This window comes from Danio rerio, chromosome 4 (assembly GCF_052040795.2).
Source record: "Danio rerio strain M-AB ecotype USA chromosome 4, GRCz13ab, whole genome shotgun sequence".
In the NCBI taxonomy this organism is placed as follows: domain Eukaryota; kingdom Metazoa; phylum Chordata; class Actinopteri; order Cypriniformes; family Danionidae; genus Danio; species Danio rerio.
Window position 1 is genome coordinate 16,721,689 of NC_141024.2, and position 20,456 is coordinate 16,742,144.

Consider the following 20,456-nt stretch of genomic DNA (forward strand, 5'->3'; position numbering starts at 1 on the left):
GGGCTGCAGGGTGATATGGCTGTGGCTACACTCTCAAAGTAAACATATTTGGGTTTTCACCCACCAGTTCAGAAACACCACACTGATAAAAGGGCTTTTCTGGGTGAAGATTCACGTCCTCCTGTTCAAGAAAAAGCCTGTAACATCACTTCCTGTTGTGTTGCCATGGCATTGTGCAAAAAAAAGGATGAATTAGAGTGTTCCAAGAGGGCGTAAATAATTGATTGGCAAATGGCTTGATCAACCCTCAGGCTGTACGGTGTGCCCACACTGCATGGTATAAATAACTCATCACGCCAATTATGCCACGTACAAACACACTCACACACATCCAGGACCAGGTCAGCTACTGTAAATACACCTGAGCTTGGTCAGCCACTGCCGGCCAAAATACTTGGCTTTTCAGAAAGTGTTTTGTTTACACTTTTGCTCTATCAATTCGTCCCTGTAGATTTCAATTACAATACACATTAGCTTTCTTAAAATGGGTTTTTTATTCTCCCTAACTGAAGCACAATTCTCCACTCCAGCGGCACTTAAATACAGAAGAATTTACCATTTGTTTAGATTTTGGTGGTGGATAGATTATGCAAATTTGTGCATATTTAATTTATCAATTCCTCATTTGCATACCTAAGCTCAATCTTTCAGAAAAACAATGCTAAATGCTTGCACTTCTTAATCCCATCAATCAACTGGCAAAGAAAATTAATGTTTGTTTTTCACCCTTTTCACCTGCAGTGTCTGCAAACCATCCAACAAAATCCACATGACAACTTACAGTGCGTGAACCATGCTAAAGAGGAACATTGCAGAACAGAATAGCAATAGGGAAGGCTTATTGTGTACAGGGTGAAATGACGCTGTTATTGACCGTGGAGGCATTCTTGAGGAAAGTAATGAGAGAAAAAACTGCCCAGTCAAGTCTGATTATTACGGGACATTGGACACTTTTTTGCATTTGCCTACTGTGCAAAATTGCTACGATCCAGTAAAAATGTCTGAGAACCAAAACACTAAATGGAAACATAATAGGTGGTACTTGTTTGTACACACACACACACACACACACACGCACACACACAAAAAAGCCTTAATTATTAAAGAGAATATGCAGACATGATCTAAAACTTGTTCAAATGGGCTTTCTCCCCCTCATGCTTATTTATATTCACCCAAAATGACATTTATTCACTCTCTGAATCACAGAATATTATTATTGTTATTTTTTTATTAAAAAAATTTAATTTATAAACAATGAGAATAAAATAGTTTTCTTTTATTAATACCATCTATCTATCTATCCATCCATCCATCCATCCATCGTTCTATCTACCAATTGTTCCATCCATCCATCCATCCACCAATTGATCCATCCATCCACCAATTGATCCATCCATCCATCCATCCATCCATCCATCCATCCATCCATCCATCCATCCATCTATCTATCTATCTATCTATCTATCTATCTATCTATCTATCTATCTATCTATCTATCTATCTATCTATCTATCTATCTATCTATCTATCAATTGTTCCATCCATCCATCTATCCATCCATCCATCCATCCATCCATCCATCCATCCATCTACTAATTGTTCCATCCATCCATCCATCCATCCATCCATCCATCCATCCATCTATCTATCTATCTATCTATCTATCTATCTATCTATCTATCTATCTATCTATCTATCTATCTATCTATCTATCTATCTACCTACCAATTGTTCCATCCATCCATCCATCCATCCATCCATCCATCCATCCATCCATCCATCCATCCATCTACCAATTGTTCCATCCATCCATCCATCTACTAATTGTTCCTTCCATCCATCCATCCATCCATCCATCCATCCATCCATCCATCCATCCATCCATCCATCCATCCATCCATCCATCCATCCATCCATCCATCCATCCATCAATTGTTTCATCCATCCATCCATCCATCCATCCATCCATCCATCCATCCATCCATCCATCCATCCATCCATCTATTTATCTATCTATCTATCTATCTATCTATCTATCTATCTATCTATCTATCTATCTATCTATCTATCTATCTATCTATCTATCTATCTATCTATCTATCTATCTATCTATCTATCTATCTATCTATCTATCTATCAATTGCCATTTCATCTATCTATTGATAGATTTTATTCGATCATTTTAAGAATCCATCCATTCATCCATCCATCCATTCATCTATCAGCTTTCTATCTACCTATCTATATACCCATAAATTGTTCCATCCATCCATCCATCCATCCATTCCTCCGTCCGTCCATCCATCCATCCATCCATCCATCCACCAATTGTTACATCCATTCATCTATCCATCTACCCATCATCTTTCTATCTGTCTATCTGTCTCTCCGTCTATCAACCTATCTATCGACAAACCCACCAATTGTCATTTCATATATCTATTATTGATAGATTCTATTCATTTTATAAATCCATCCATCCATCAACAATACAATTTTGCAAGAAAAATGTATACAATTAGATATAAATTTAGCCATTTAATATCTAACATTCATTTACTGGTCACTTATTTAGCAAGTTAATTTGAGGTTAAACTTATAACAAAATTATTAGCAGCATTTTATTTTATAATTTTTTTTATTGCATTCAAAAAAGTATGGAATATGGAGAGTCTGACAGCACTGGGGTTAGTGATGTGAGGTGGCATGGCAGTGACATGTCCGCTGTCAGAGCTTGTTGACTGACACTTACCAACAGGCGTATCATTCACACCAGTACAGGCCACAGTTTGACATACTGGGTCTGAAGGCCAAAGGTGACAAAAAAACCACTGTGAGCAATGTTTCTCTCCATTCTCTTTGTCTAGGTGCTAAACTGCTTTCTCACTGACATTAAACGCATTTGACAGTAGATTTGCTCCGGTTCGAAACAAGTCTGAGGGTTGTACTTTATATTTTGAACAACACCTCCAGGTTACATTTTATTATGCTGCGTTAAAGCCACAAGAACCGGATTTTACACAGGAGGGTGATGGATACAAACTGTATGTTCACTATTTATGTGCAATGATTTAATTGTAATCAATCAATTCATTTCAGTGAATCATCAATTGATTCAGAAATTGTTCATAATTTTAAAATAAGGTTGTATTAGTTAATGTTAATGTGTTTACTATCATCAACAAACAATGAACATTACATTTAAAATGATTCATCTTTATTAATGTTAATTGATGAAAATAAGGTGTACATTGTTAGTTTATTTTAACTCACAGTACATGCACTAATGAATTTGGATGCTAATAATGCATCAGTAAATGTTGAACTATGACTAATAAATGAAGTATTGTTCATTATTAGCTCATGTTAGAAAATACATGAACTAATGAATCTTATATTGTAAAGTGTCATCGATTTAGTTACCATTTTTCATGTTCATTTATACTGTGTATCTACAGATTAACTTTAAGTTTCACCAATGTTCTAATGTGTACTAATCTGCTATTTACATTTAAATGTATTTGGCAGAATTATTTATTTGTTGTTGATTTTCATATTTGGTTGAATATGATTTAATTAATAATTATTTCTGTTGCCTGTGGTTTAATAAAGATCTTATATTTAAAAACATTTGAATTGGCAAAATGAACTAGTATAAATATTTGGTAATATATTAAAAACATTAATAATTTATAAATTAATATTAACACTGGTTTACAGAAGCTTCTATTTGCTAGTATTGTGCCTCAGATCTTCACAATTGTCAGCTATATAATTATTTTACATAATTTTTTAATCTTAGAGCAAAAATACCAGCCCTAAATTGTTTAAAATATAATATGAATAGTTCAGATGCAAAAACTTCTTAATGCCGTCTGAAAATTTCTTCTAAAGTGAGTATTTTTACCAGGCTTCTGTGTGTAGGTTCAGAAAATTTCACTTTTATGGCAGAAATAAGTTCTTTTCATGGTCTTTAAATTGAAAAACTCCACATAAACATGGAAGGCTGAGAAAAATCCTCATTTTCTATATAAATTTAAGGGAACACTTTATTTTGATGGTCCATTTGAGTATTATGGTCTGCCTAATATCTGTTGATACTGCTCCCTCAACAGACATTTAACTGACTATAAGAAACTTTGCAAGCACGTCAACCTACACTAACCCTAACCCCAACAGTCTACTTACAGTATAATCTAATGAGAAATAGTTGGCATGTGGATGCAATGTAACTTAAATTCAACAAATGGAGAATCAAAATAAAGTGCGACCAAATTTCAGACTGCACTTAGAGGTTTTTGCATCTGGGGTCTTAGAGGGCCGGTGTTCTGGAGAGTTTAGCTCCAACCCTAGTCAAACACACCTGAACCAGCAAATCATATATATATATATATATATATATATATATATATATATATATATATATATATATATATATATATATATATATATATATATATACTGTATATATCCTCCTGTGACCCCGCCCAATGACTTCCTCTGAAGTGGTCATGAAGTTTCTTAGAATTTTTTGCGCTACTCTGTCAAGTCCTGTTGTACTGTTCAGAGAACATCCTGGAATTTCTAGTGATGTGTCAATTGATTGGCTGGCATGTTAGGAACCACTTCTTACATTGCATCCAAAATGGCCGACAAACAAAAAAGCACATTTTATGGGAAGGAGAGATGTATGTAAAATGTAGCTTTTTAAATGTTTTTTACTATTATTATTACATATATATTTGTTTATTAAAGTGGATATGCTGTAAAACAAACAAAAAAAAAATGTCAAAACTCTAAATTGTAGAATTTTTTTTTTAATCCAAAGGATATAGGAAATCACAGAAGAAAAAAAAAAGAAAAAAAATATTTGAGTCTCAGGAACTCTTCATATAATCTACAGCTATTGAAAAAACCCACATACTTGGTCAATTTATGGTTATTTGGTGGAATAACTCCATTTCAAAGACAACATCAAAACATCTGTTATTTTGACCACTGTTTTTTCTGGGTAAATATGATGCTGTATAAAGGGCAACATATAAATAAATGTAACATTTGACTCGAACCTAAAAACAGTAAATCCAGAGAAATGGAGAATGTTCAAGTGGTCTCTTACTATATATAATTACTAGCCATCCTGTGAAATTTAAATTACTTATCAATTATCTTCTAAGTGCTCACAAAGAAAAAAGGAAAGAAAAAAAAATATTTAGTATACTAAAATCAGGCAAAAACAGGTCAATATTATTAATATATTATTATGTACAGTATGTGTATTGTATATAGACAGTCTCTTCATTCACAATCTTTCCAAATGATGCACACATCTGACAAGCACTGCATTTCTTTCTACTTGCTTTTTTACTCTGTTGTACCTAGTGCTTTCAGAATAAATGCAGGGTGAACCAGAGTCTGTCTGCTTCCCTGTCAGAGACTATAGAGACTGTCTGAAAGCTGGGCTATACATAGACCACAGCAACTCCCCACATAATGCCAGATCTGTATTCCACTCCATTTATCAGCGTAACACTTAATACTTCAAGCAGGACTTGAAGTGAACCGTGCAGTTCATCTCACCATATCTGACCAGAACCCTTAGTAAATGTCAGCACATAAAAACCTCCGGTCAGCTTTCGGCTTTATGTGCACTTCAGTGGTTTTGGCACTTATGCTGATTTGGAGTCCGTTGAAAAAGCATCCATATAAATATATATGAAATAAGTGGCGGTTTGATTGTGCGGTGGCAACCGCTTTGGCAGAGAGAAAGCCATTACGCAGATTCCCTCTCTTGGCGAACACTGGAAGGGTCGGAACGAGGGGCAGAGACGCCACCTATCACTGCCATCTTCGTTTGTCATTACAAGTCAGCTTCTTTGGTATATCATGCCAGCTCGGATGCTTTACAACACAAGCAGCAGAGCATCTGAAATCAGACATCAACAGACATGCAGCCCACCGAGGGACAGTTATATTGATGGCTTTTCCTAACAACATGAACACAAATGCTAAAGTCTTTAAAGTGTCAGATGTAAACAAATACGCATAAATATAAGCATTCTAATATTGACAGTCATTTGATGATGGCGAACATAGAGTTTTCAATAGACTTCAGTTTGCTCGGGGAAAATGGGCTTCACTGAAACTAACCAAAACATACAATTTGCAGCATTTTTCAGTGGTAAAAACATCATTGTGAATTAATTTCCATGTAAATAATGATTACAGGGCTTCAACGCTTCCCATTCACTTTGAATGGATGATGTCAGGTGTTGCCGAACTGCATTGTGAATCCGTCGGCAACACTTCAGAGGCGTTGCTCGCTGCAGAAGTTGCGACTTGCTCAACTTTTCAAGCGCCGATGGAAGCGTCAGCCAATCAGATTGCTGTATGCAAATACATCAGCTCAGACAGTGGCCTATTGCCAACTAATTTCATTGGCTGACGCTGCTGTGATGATCGTGTCAGCTCCAACTTCAGACACGCCCTCTGTCAAGCATTGCCGCTGAAGCCCCATGTGAACGGAGCGTAAGGTGCTGTACTTTATGTGCTGAAAAAAGAGATTTCTCAATTGCATAAAGGATGTCTATTGCAGGGAATAAATGGCTGCAAATCATGTAAACCGATGCTTCAAATCAAGATTGTATCGATGTTGTTTTTGCAACAAGCAAAAGTGTTTGTCAATGTTTCAATTGATTAGTTCAAAACTCTGATTCATCCAGTAATGCAACTAGGAACGTCTCTTTAAACGAATCATTGAATCATTCAAGCAGCAAGCTTTTGTTTCTATACTTACTGAAATTAATTAATATAATAGCAAATTAAAACAAGGTCAGAATCTCAAGAAAGAGGACTCATTTTGCCGGTAAAACAGGGAGTTTTATGGCTCTGATAAACCTGAATGCAAGCTGTACAGTAATATAATGAAAACAAAACATAGCAGGTCTCATTCAAAGCACAAGCATCCTACTTGCAGCTCTTTATAAAGACTCATAATCATAAATAATTCACAATAGCCTCAGATTCTAAAAGGAAAAAGGTCTGCCTTTTGTTTTTCTACCCAGATCTGCGTTAAAACAAATGAAAATGCTCTCCGCATGTAAACAGACATTAATAATCGTCTAACTGGCAGAATGAAATGAGTTTTCATATGTCAGTTGCATTAATATCCCTTTAAACAAGACATCAATCTCTGCGGCTGCCTGTCCAGTCAAATGATATTGGTGTTTTTTTTTTTCTTTCTTTCAGTTTTATAAATGACCCCAGGTGTATTGGGAAGAGATGAATAAATCAGAGAGACAGATTGCCTAGAGAAGAAATATGCCATAAATAGCCATGCAAGTGTAAGAATAATTACGCAACTGCAACTGTGGGTGACCTCATTACACAGCCTGCAGGGTAAATACGCCACCGCCATCAGCATCTAATGCATACAACATTACCATTCAACATGACCACAATCATGAGGCTGCTGACCAAACCTCCTAATGAGAGAGAAAGAGAAAGAGAGAGTAACGCACATGAAGCAGCAAACATCAAATGTGGCAGAATCTCCAAAGAATCTCCAGCAAACAAAACTCATCTGAAATCTGAAATATCTATTTTTCTTTTAGATTTTTTTTTTTTAAAACTGTAAAACCCGATAAGGTCTGATAACTCAAACTATTTAAGTTTTGAAAGCAAATGGTTTGAGTAGTGTAAACTTATTTATGTATATTAGGTCATATACACATTTATTATTTTGTCAAACATTTAAAGTATTATTAGTAACAAACATTTCAGCTATCAAACCAATATGAGGTTATTCTGTAGCTAATCATATGGTTTGGTATTGCTTCTAGCATTTAGTTAACACAAAAAGTTTGAATTTATTCATTCCTAATTCCTGCTTGATATAATCACTTTATGAGCAGGGTTGGATATCGTTTGGGGTTAATTCGATACCGGTGCTAAATCGATACTTTTAAAACGGTGCTAAAGCGGTGCCTGAACCAATACTATTGAGCTACAAAATTATGGTGGATGACTCTAAAAAAATCTTTTATTTGACAAAATTAAAAAAAAAATTATAATTTTCATAGAACTATATCATTAAAGTTTAAAGTAAACATCAATTCACATTTTATATATTTGAATTACATTAATATATTTCATTTGATCATTTGTTGGTTAGCATGAATTTAAGATTTCTATTACGAAATTACATTAGCTTACTACTAACTTGTGGAAAGGCTGTCATCAAAATACTGAACTCCTTTTTGTAGGGTTGGGGCTTGTGACTATGTTTACAGGTTATCAGTAATCTAATGATTTGCCTTAATCTGAATAAAACAGTAATATGATTAATGATGATAATATGATTAAGGTGTTTACATGAACTGCTTTTTGAATATTTCTTTCATGTCCTCAACTTACGTTATAGTACATAAATCGATTAATTGCGTCACCACGCTCTCCATGTTTCCTCCAGAGTTTCATGTAATTTCAGGTGTTTAATTTTTAATTTTTTCAACTTTAACTGCAGTTTCACTTTCATTCAGGCACATTTTATTCATGCCCCCATGACAAACAGGTGTTTGATGCAAGCATTAAGTAAGGAGTGGTGGAAGAGTGCTCTTTTAATGGAATTTGATACTGCACGTTGTATAGAAAGAAAAAACCTCTTTTCGCGACGCAGGTGTCTGTGGTCCTTTAAGGTAAACAAAAATCACTGTTTACATGGTAGTCTAGACTCTTAATCCGAGTATTGTCTCAATCATAATAAAATCAGAGCATTGGTGTCCATGTACGTACTCACTGAAAGTGCCAGATTATGTCGCAAGCTTTTCTCTACCTTTAAGTTTATTCAATGAGCCCTCAAATTTGTCATTAAGTTTGATGTGTTTCCCCCTTACACGCAACATTTGTAAAGCATCTGCTGGTTTCAGAGGTACCGGTTTTAAAGGTACCGGTGCTATAATGGCTATATAAGTTGAAACAGGCACGTGCAAACATAGGGCTCAACCTGTGTAGTGCACATGCCCTTTTTAGTCTTGGATAGAAAGTGCCCTTCCAAAATGATCAAAAGTGCCCCTGCGACACCCCTCCGCCCTTCAGTAGTGTTTATAGAAAATGCAATATTAACTAAACCAGGTATAAATATTAACCAAATATCAGAACATAAAATATAACGGATAATACAAGACAAGAAATAAATACAAAAGTGACAGAAGCAAATTATTTTAAGATATATTTAAACATAGTTTGCATTTAAAAAAATATGCATAAAATTATTCAGAATATCATTATTAATAGCACTAATCAACCATAAATAAATATTATTTAAACATAAATAAATATTAAAATATATGTACAGAAGCAATAATAATATAATTACTGATTTACTGAATACATACAGTATATTTCTTTTTTTGTGATTAAGTTTTTTTATTGATTTTGATTGTACATGCGAGTGGTCGTACCATCTTTACAATTTTCTTTCAATAAAACAAAACAAGATCCACTCCACAACCCCCCACACCCTCACCCCCCCCCACCAAAAAAAAAAAAACATACAGTATATTTCAATGCATTTATAGAAATATGTCATAAAATATAGCAAAATTACTCGCAGTACCAGAAAATAGGTAAAGTAAGCAAAAAACAATAAGTAAAATATAACACAAAAAGAGTAAAACTGCTGCAAAAAGAAATCAGCAGACTATCTCAAGGTATTTATATTACCAAAATCTCAAGATTTCTACATAAATTATAAATAAAATAATAATATAAATAAAACAATGCATATGTTTAATTTAGCTGTAATGAATGTCAATAGATAATAAGAAACTTATATAATGGTTTAGAAATAATTGCAAAAAATACTAGAAATTGGGTTAATATGAAAGAATAGAATGCAATAGAATAAATTGAAAGACCAGAAAAAAGCAAGAGTGTTGTATTGAATATTTTAGCGGATTATTTAGAAATATTTTTATAAATAGTCTGTAAAATATGCATTCAAATTACTCCGAATATCATTATTAAATGGCACTAATAAATCAAACATAAATAAATATTAAAATATATGTAATATGAGAATACAGTTAATGCTGTACTGCATAAATACAGTCTATATTAATGTATTTATATAAATACTTCATAAGAATATTGCAAAATTACTCACAGTAACAAAAAATAGGTAAAATAAGAAATAAAATAATTAAAATACAAGGCAAAAAGAGTAAAACTACTGCAAAAACAAATGAATAATTGAATAATATAATATAATATAATATAATATAATATAATATAATATAATATAATATAATATAATATAATATAATATAATATAATAGCATAACATAACATAACATAACATAACATAACATAACATAACATAATATAATATAATATAAAATAATATAATATAATATAATATAATATAATATAATATAATATAATATAATATAATATAATATAATATAATATAATATAATATAATATAATATAAGGAAACACAAGTAAAAGAGCAAGCTGACTGCTTTAGTGAATATGAGTGGTAGTAAATTTGTGGATGTTCCCCATCCCCCAGTGTCCTGTAGTGCTATTGAGTTGAGAGTCAGACTCATCACAGGATGACATAACTTAAGCCTGCTTTACTGAGCACAGCTGCAATTCCCTGTATTTCAGATTACACTACGTCATCATTTTAAACTTGCATACAACATGCACACGAGCCCTGCGCTGACATCACTGCATTTCTGACATTCCTGCAAACATATAAACAATGACATCATGATTTTACCACTGGCCAGCTTTCACCAAGAGAGAGAGAGAGAGAAACACACACACACACAACGTCGTCTCATTCTCATTTTACTACACAGAGGCCACACACAACACACACACAAGCACAGATAAAAGATATATTTATAGATTCTCTTCCTGTTTTTATGACAGTTTTGTTTGTCATTAAAATCCTCATTGTTTTTGACATTTTATATATAGCCTTTATATTGTTACACTTTTAATCAAGCATATTATTATTTAATTATATTAAAATAGTTCATTATCTTCATGTAAAAAGATTAGAGATCTTTATTGTCCACACGTGTGGCCTCCCAAACATCACAAATACAAAACACAAACACAAAGCTTCCTACACTACAGATTACCAACACACAACACACAACCCTGTTATTATTCAGTAATACAAAATAATATTAACAACACACACACACACACACACACACACACACACACACACACACACACACACACACACACACACACACACACACACACACACGACTTTAACAGAACAAACATTTAATATAATATCATTTATTTAATGTAATCATCATATTGAATACTACTACTACTACTACTAATACTTATTCATTTATTATATTTTTAACTATTATAATTTTTATTATAATTTATTAGAACAGAATATTTGTAAATATTATAAAGAATCTATATTTTAAAGATATCTAAATCTTGTAGATATTGACAGGGGATATTTCAATACTGTATATATGTTTTATTTGCATATATTAGTAGTAATAATAATAATAATAATAATAATTATTATAATTATAATAACTATTATTGTTTTTATTATTATTATTATTATTATTATTATTATTATAGTTGCTTTTATTTGTATTTCTTTAGGGTTTTCAATATGTATGTTTTATTTGCATATAATAATAATAATAATAATAATAATAATAATAATAATAATAATAATAATAATAATAATATGACTTAATAAAATAATAAGACTTAATACAAATAATAAAATGACTTTACCAGTTACAATAACATAAATATTGTTCATAATTCAATTATATTTAGCAAAATAAGAAGTGTTTAAGTGCTTGTGATTATCTAGTGGACAATAACATAATATTTTTATTTTTACTTTCACTTTGTAAAATGCGAATGAAATACTAATAAGTAGGGATGTTTTAATATATATGCTTTATTTGCATATAATATTAATAATAATTATATTATAATTATAATAATTATTATTATTATTATTATTATTATTATTATTATTATTATTATTATTATTATTATTATATACTATTTTACCATCTCTTTGTAAAACTTAAGAAACACTAACAACAGTATAAAAATATTTATAGTAACAATAATAATAATAATAATTATTATTATTATTAGTAGTAGTAGTATTATCATTATATACTATTTTTACTATCACTTTGTAATATTTAAGAAACATTATTGTTATTATTATTATTATTATTATTATTAGTAGTAGTAGTAGTAGTAGTAGTAGTAGTAGTAGTAGTAGTAGCAGTAGTAGTATTATTATACACTATTTTTACCATCACTTTGTAAAACTTAGAAAACACTAATAACAGAATAAAAAAATAAATAATAACAATTATTATTAATATTATTATTATTATTAGTAGTAGTATCATTTTATACTATTTTTTCATCACTTTGTAAAACTTAAGAAACACTAACTCTAAAATAATAATAATTATTATTATTATTACCATTATAATTATTATTATCATTATTATTATTATACTTAAAAAAAGAATACAATGGCGTTACCAGCTACAATAACATCAGTACTGCTCTTAATTCAATAACATTTAGCAAAATGTGAAGTGTTTAAGTGCTTGCAATAATCTAGTGGCCCAAATAACCGTCCCTTTACCATGTCAGATACACAACATATGCGAGCTCTGAGGCTGAATGGACAATTGCTCATGACATCTGACACACGCAGTCATGCAGGAGGAACATTAGCAGTCGCACAGAAAATAGTATGTGATGCCTTTAAGAACATTGAAAAAGTCTGACAAGCCTCATCACTTATGCTCACATTGATAAGATATGATTGTCCGCCGACTGCAATGAAGAGGAAAAACAGGCAAATATGAAATTATTTTTGATTCTTGTTCAAACTACTTATTCAAAATGAGCTGAAACAACACAATTCTTTAGGGGTTTATGTTCAATCCACTTACATTTGGAAAAACAATTAAGTGTTGGGGGACAAAATGAAGGTGTAATAGCAAAAATACACCATTAGGAAAGAAAAATGCTCTCCCAAGATGTCTAATGTTTTGGTTAACAACATTCAAAAGTTAGTTTTCGCAAATCATTAATTATAATTGTGAAGTAACATATTATGTTTGCTGTTTTACGTGCAAACCTCTTGTGGGGGCAGGATAAACAGCAGTCTATTCTGATTGGCTGGTGAAATTTTGATGTCTACCTGTCCTGAAAGTCGAAACTTCTGAGAGGGAGTTTATATGCTTATTTGTTGACTGTATTGTCCTCACAATGACTTTTTATTTGGTTTATTATTATACCTAATCATGCAGTGAAGTATATGGGTTGTGTTTTAGATGACATGATGGCTGCTTTTGCAAGACAGGAGGTCTTCTAAGACACTCAGACTTTAAAACACTGGCTAGTGCATTAGTTCACTCACTCTTGGACTATGCTGCACTTTTAAAATAGCTGTAGTAAAATATAATAAATAAATAAAATAAACTGCAGACTGCCCAAAATAAGTTGTATAGACTTTTTTGAAAGTACCTCATACACGCACATGCACACACACACATACATAAATATGCTCTGCTGCCAGTACCAATGGGTATTAAAGAGATGCAGGTTTGCAAGTTTACAGTTTTTTTTAGAAGGGATGTAAAAAACACTTTTAAAAACATCTTTAAAAATCTTTATCTTTTATATATTTTTGTTTTATTATTGACATTAACATTTTTTTTTTGTGGTGAGTTTTTTTAAACTGAGGTTGATTGGACTTTTATTTTTAATTACATTTCGAGGACCACCATGAAAATAACCCAAATTTTTTATCCTCAACCATTTTAAAATGTAAGTGTCTTATTGGACTTGCTTGTATATTGTTTTAAATAACGTTAATAAAACAAACAAATAATGTGCATTCAAATACACTCACTAAGAGCGGCTCGTCAAAATCTCAGTAGCCAATCAGAGTTGACCACTGTTAAGTCTACACCCTTGGGAGCTTTATAGTTTTTAATAGTTGTTGAACTGAGGTTGATTAGACTTATGTTTTTTTTTTTCCGAGTATGAATATGTTATAAGTTTTATATAATATAATATTTATAATATAAGTTGTTTTTTTGTGTTTTTTTTATCCTCAACTGTTTAAAAAATGTTTGTGAATGGACTTGTTTGCATATTGTTTTAAAATTTGCCCAAAAATTATTAAAATTATCCAATCAGAGTTGACCACTGTTATGCCCGCCTCCTCGAGAGCCAGTTGTTAATAGTTGTTGAACTGAGGTTGATTGGACTTTAATTTTAGAATTTCGAGTACCACAAGGAAAATAACCCAAGTTTTTTTGTGTGTGTTTTTTATCCTCAACTGTTTTGAAATGCGTGTGACTTGTTTATGTATATTGTTAATACGTCAATTACGTCAATAAAACAAACCAACAATGTGCATTCAAATGCACTCCCTAAGAGCTGTCCGTCAAAATCTCAGTATCCAATCAGAGTTAACCACTGTTAAACCTGCCCCGGTGCCCCCCATGAGAAAGTTATGTCAAAGTATGAACAAATGACCAAAGCGTAAACCAAAACTCTTACATAAGTATTTCATTTAAATGTCATGTATTTACATATTTACATATTATTTTAATTGTAATATCATATTTCTAATATTTTCTAGAATAGTTATGTTCATTTATATTAAGTTCTGCTCAATTTTATTATAATTTTTCTGATATTTCTGATTTTTTTTTGTTATATTTCCTACATAGTTATTTTCATTTATATTAAGCTCTGCTAAATTTTATTATTATAGTCCTGTTATTATATTCATATATTCTACATAGTTTTTTCACTTATATTAAGCTATGTTTATTTTTATTATGTTTGTTATAGTTCTGATATTATATTGATATTTTCTACATAGTTATGTTCACTTATATTAAGCTACGTTCATTTTTATTATCATGTTCCTGATATTTCTGATATTATTTTGACATTTTCTACACAGTTTTTTCACTTATATTAAGCAATGTTCATTTTTATTATCATGTTTCTGATATTTCTTATATTATTTTGATATTTTCTACATATTTTTTTTCACTTATATTAAGCTACGTTCATTTTTATTATCATGTTTCTGATATTTTCAATTATTTTCTACAGCTATGGTCATTTATTTTAAGCTCTGCTCATTTTTATTATCATGTTTTTGATATTTTCAGATATTTTCAATTATTTTCTACAGCTATGGTCATTTATTTTAAGCTCTGCTCATTTTTATTATCATGTTTTTGATATTTTCAGATATTTTCTACATTGTTACAGTATGTTTGTTTATATTAAGCTGCGTTCATTTTTATTATCACAAACATAATTCAATAGTCTCAGACCACCTTCAAAAGGATGGCAGGAATTCACAGCAGGATTGTATCAATTTTCCACAGGTGAAAGGCAGAGCTTTTTACTATTCACAGCGTGACAGATCACAAAACCCCAGGGAACAGCAGCCACACACCTGCATGGAGGAAGAAGAAGAAGAAAAAAACAGAGAGAAAGAGAGCGTAAAATACAGGAACAAGCATCTAAACATGGGCATGGACTTTTTTCAAAGGTGGAAAACAAATGAAGCACAGCAGAAATCGAAGTGTACAGACACACGCAGGATTACAAACACACTGGGATTACAGAGAAGCACACAAGCCCCTCCCCTCCCCCCCAAAAAAACACACGTCACAGGATTACGCCAGACTTCCCACATCCAGCCAGAACGGTTTTCTAGGCAAAGCTGAGGGCAGAAGCAGAAACACTGACATCATGCCATGGACTATTGCCATCTCTACACTTCTGATGCTACTGCATGTGCAAATCACACACAGCTACGCTTCACACACACTTGCCGCCTCAGGAGGAATGCAAATGCAAGATTTAGTTTGTACATTCATCTGAAATGCACTAGCACAATTTGCACAAAGGATTTAGCTAAAAACAAACTGCAATGGGGTGTAAATCTTTGAAAAGGACAAATATATATTTGGTTTATTGACTAATATTTAAAGCATTACTGACCAACAATGTTCTTCTCCTACTCCTTGTCTTGAGAATACTTCAGATTTAAAATATATTGTAAGTATAAGACCTTTTTGAGTTTTATTGTTTAATAATGTTTTTTTTTTTTTTTTTTTTTGGTGCTTTAGAAGTAGCTTTGGAAGGATTTAGAACACTTAACAGGTAACTCAAACCGTTTGAGGAAACAGATTGCAACAAACCATTTAAGTTTAAAAACTAATGAGTTCTGTGAACTTAATCCATTTGAGTAAATGTAGCAATCTGAGCACAGTAAAACCCAATAAATGAAGAGAACTCAAACCAACTGAGTACTGTAAAACCCAATAAGTTAAGGCAGCTCAAATGGTGTGAGGAAACCGATAGCTACAAGTCATTTGAGTTAAAAAAAAACATATCTATATGAGTACTGGGAAATTCCTTCATTTAAATTGAAGTAATGAGGTATTTAATTAACTCATTACCTTCAACACTGAGTTCAAAACTCTTTTCAAATGAGTAGAATGAACTTTCAGTCAATTTTGAGTAACTGCACTCATTTCAATTGATAAAGTTGACTGTTGGGTTTTACAGTGAAGTATTAAATAATACCCCAGAAAAAATATTTGAATTATTATTTGATTTACAGTTTCTGTCATGCACATTTTTACTTTTAAATGAGAGATTTAGATGTATTAAATAATTTTCTAGAAAAGAATATTACCATTATTAGCTTTAGCTTTAATTAATTTTGCTCATGCTTTAGCTTTAGTAATATTTAAACAAGAGTTTATAAATTATAACTACATAAATTATAATACACAATTTTGCAGTTTTTATTTATTTATTTATTGTGGGAAATATGCATATAGTTTTATATGCTATCATGTTTCTATTCATTTACCTTTCCTGTTTATATTTCGTTTCAGTTTTAGCTTTAGCAACCAGGGATTTCCAGATGCGTTCAAATGAGTGGGAATCGGGTCCGATCACGTGGTTTCAGATTCGATCGGAATCGGACGTTACCTTCCGATCAGGACTTGAATATATATGTATATATACACTGCAAAACAGTGTTAAGTTAATTCAAACCATTTGAGGAAACCGATTGCAACAAACCATTTAAGTTCAAAAACTAATCCTAATGAGTACTGTGAACTTAATCCATTTGAGTAAATGAAGCAATTTGCGCACATTAAAACTCAATAAATGAAGAGAACTCAAACCAACGGAGTACTGTAAAACCCAATAAGTTAAGACAACCCAAACCATTTTAGGATAAAAACTATATCTATAGATATAGATAAAGTAATGAGGTATGTAATGAACTTATTACCTTCAACATTGAGTTTAAAATTCTTTACAAATGAGTATATATATATATATATATATATATATATATATATATATATATATATATATATATATATATATATACATACATACATTCTCATTATTTTGAACACATCTATATTTATGCGGTGGCACAGAGTTAGACCTCTTTCTTGACTTCACACAGGAACAGCAACGAGTGCGGCATGACATTACTTTGTTGCAAAGATGATATTGCTTAAATGTCGGCAAAGTAGAACACAGAAGCAGCTTGAAGCGGAAACTGTGAGTATGGCTGCGGTCTGAAGGTATACTAAAGTTGATGATGAGAACATTGCCATAGCAAACTGTAAAATATGTAAACTTTAAGGTTTTTGAGTTGAGGTGCTATTTGTTATATTAGATGTTTTATTATATATATATTTACAGTTTTTTTTAAAGTTATTTATTACTCAATTGTTCGAGCTACCTCACAGAAGTGCTCTGTTTGTTAAAAGAGTTGTTGAATGTTAAAATAAGGTGAATAAAATAAAAAACAAGGAATATCCTGCATCTGTTTCTTCGCTAATGACCTAGACTCAGGGGTAAAAAACCCTGATCTGTACATCCCTATTAACAACACTTCGCTTTGTTCAGTTTTAGTAATCTCAATACTTTAAAAAATATATAAGTACAACTTATTTCCATTTTTACTCTATTTCAACTTTTACTATTCACTTCAAATGCAGTGCAATATTTTCTAAAGCACATAACTGAAGATTATTTAGAGAGAGTTTGACACAGGCCAGTGGTTTATTTAAAGGGCCAATTAACCCACTTAGTGGGGGGTCCGACCCTACAAGGACATTAAAAAATAGAGCAGAGTTTTTTTTTCCCCTTTTGGACATACAGAAGTAAACCCTCTTAGAAACAATATTTTCTTTTTGTAATTGTGGAAAACTTTATAAACCATTAAATCAAATGGTGGCATAGTTGATTAGAATCTCCTTTTTTTCCAAAGCCTTCAAAAAGCTCCATGTCCCAGATCTAAGTTGGGGGAGAAAAAGTCAGACTGACCCGGCAGAGCGAAGTGGAGTTGAAAAAGTAGGTAGGCTGGAAGAGCCAATGGCCCAGTCTGACAATTCACTTCAGCAATCAGGTCAAAGACAAACCACAGCGGACACACACATGCATGCATGCACACACATATACACAAGTCGAACGTTGTGAGAACTGCGTGAGGGAAATGGGGGTCTTCATATATGCATATTCTTTTTGCCATGATCACAAACAGAAGTTACATTGAAGTTTCCATGAAAATTAAACCACAGAAACATCATGCTGTGTGCACACTTCCATATACATTGGTATTAGGGGATAACATGACAAAACATGACTGCCACTGCATTATTATAATTTTATTGTAGATTTACATTTATAAACACTACACTGCCAATAGGTTTAAGACATCTGCCTTTGTGCACTTCATGACATCCCAATCCTAATCTGCAGGGTTTCATATTTGACCCACCTTTTGCAGATATAAAAGCATAGACTCCTCCACAAGTTTAACAAGAGTGTTTAAGGCTATTTTTGACCATTCTTCTAGTAGTGCATTTGTGTGATGTTGGACAAGAAGGCCGGGCTTGCAGTGTTAGCTCTAATTCATACTAAAGCTGATCAGTTGGGTTGAGGTCAGGACTCTGTTTTTTGGACCTTGCTTTGTGCACTGAAGTTGAAACATCGCAGGCAGCAAAGAATTCTAGCCCGGGTTTGGCATAGAGCTGGTACAGCAGGCATTCATCCTGCAACTGGCATTCAGCATGTGGGCCAAACATGGCCCGGGATTGGCAGAGGTGCCACCATCTTTAAGGTGGCATATAAGATTTAGGGCAGATGTAAAATGCAGTATTTGGGTCAGAAGACTGATAAGTGTGATTGGTCACAGGTCTCCACTGTTCTAGAGTCAGTGGTGGTCTGCTTTACACCACTGCTTCCCACGCTTTGCATTGCCCTTGGTGATGAGCCTTAAATGCAGCTTTTCAGCAATGGAAACCTATTCTATAAAGCTCTCTATACTGATCTAGAGCTAGATCTGAAGACCATGTGATGTTGGAGGTCTGTAGATATTGATTCTGCAGAATGTTGGGGACTTCTGTGCACTTTGACCCTCAGTGTGTGGCTATTGTTTCCAATTGCTTCCATATTTATAATATGACTAATAGTTTACTGTGGATTATTTAGTAGTAATATTTAGCTCATTAGAGCGGGCCATTGTTTCACAGGTGTTTGTAGAGGTAGTGTTCATGATTTTATGCACTACTGGCCATGGAATGGATTTGAAGACCTAGATTCAAGGATTAGGAGGGGTGTTGCAAAACGTTCGGCAAAATAGTGTGTATATATATATATATATATATATATATATATATATAATTCATGCTAATGGTTGCAAATAAGAATTTGTGGTTCACAAGACAAGCCTGAAAATTACCCTGCATATGTTTAGCAGGCTACTGGTTTCAGTGCTGCTATTCTTCACTAAAATCGAAACGTTAACTCACTGCTTTCAGTAAGGGAACTAATTATAAAGAACTAAATAGAAATATAATTTATGTAATTATAATATAAATAATATTCAACATAGGCTCATTCTGAAAACGTGGCCCCATATACATTTCTGGAGATCGCAAATTTACCTGAAAACAGTATGGCTGCATTTTGTCTTTAAAGCGAATGCTATGGGGCAGTATGACATTTCTTTTTACACTTATACCAACTGACCGTTTACCTTCATTTGGACGGCTTTTCCAATGTAACCAGTTTGTCCAGTTGGCTTGCCATGTATGATGGCGGACTTGAGGTGCAGAGAAGAGTTGACCACAAGACAGGCTTCGAGTCCGGTGAAGAACAGTTCTAGAAAGCTGGTAAGACAAAAGCAAAAAATAAAATAAACAAGTAAATGACAGTGTGAGAATGTGGTGAAAATGAAAATGTGGTAAACAAATTAGGCTTTTCTTTTGTTTGGATTGCTTTTTAAAACTGTCGGTTGGGTTTAGGAAAGGGGGTGGGCGGTC

At 32.5% G+C, this 20,456-nt stretch overlaps 1 protein-coding gene and 1 long non-coding RNA gene across 5 annotated transcripts in view; one reads left to right on the top strand and one right to left on the bottom strand.

Moving 5' to 3' along the window:
• The window catches only part of atp2b1a (ATPase plasma membrane Ca2+ transporting 1a), a 239,378-nt gene that overhangs the window by 95,738 nt on the left and 123,184 nt on the right, over positions 1–20,456 (bottom strand). For all 4 annotated transcript variants that reach the window (XM_087246195.1, XM_087246199.1, XM_087246200.1 and 1 more), the window contains one exon: positions 20,171–20,303. The gene's annotated coding sequence lies outside the window, so the exon portion shown is untranslated. The remainder of the gene's footprint in view (positions 1–20,170; positions 20,304–20,456) is intronic.
• LOC147844686 (uncharacterized) lies at positions 14,924–20,379 on the top strand. Its single transcript, XR_015483057.1, has 3 exons — positions 14,924–14,974; positions 15,054–17,061; positions 17,804–20,379. It is a non-coding gene; the product is annotated as an uncharacterized LOC147844686 (long non-coding RNA).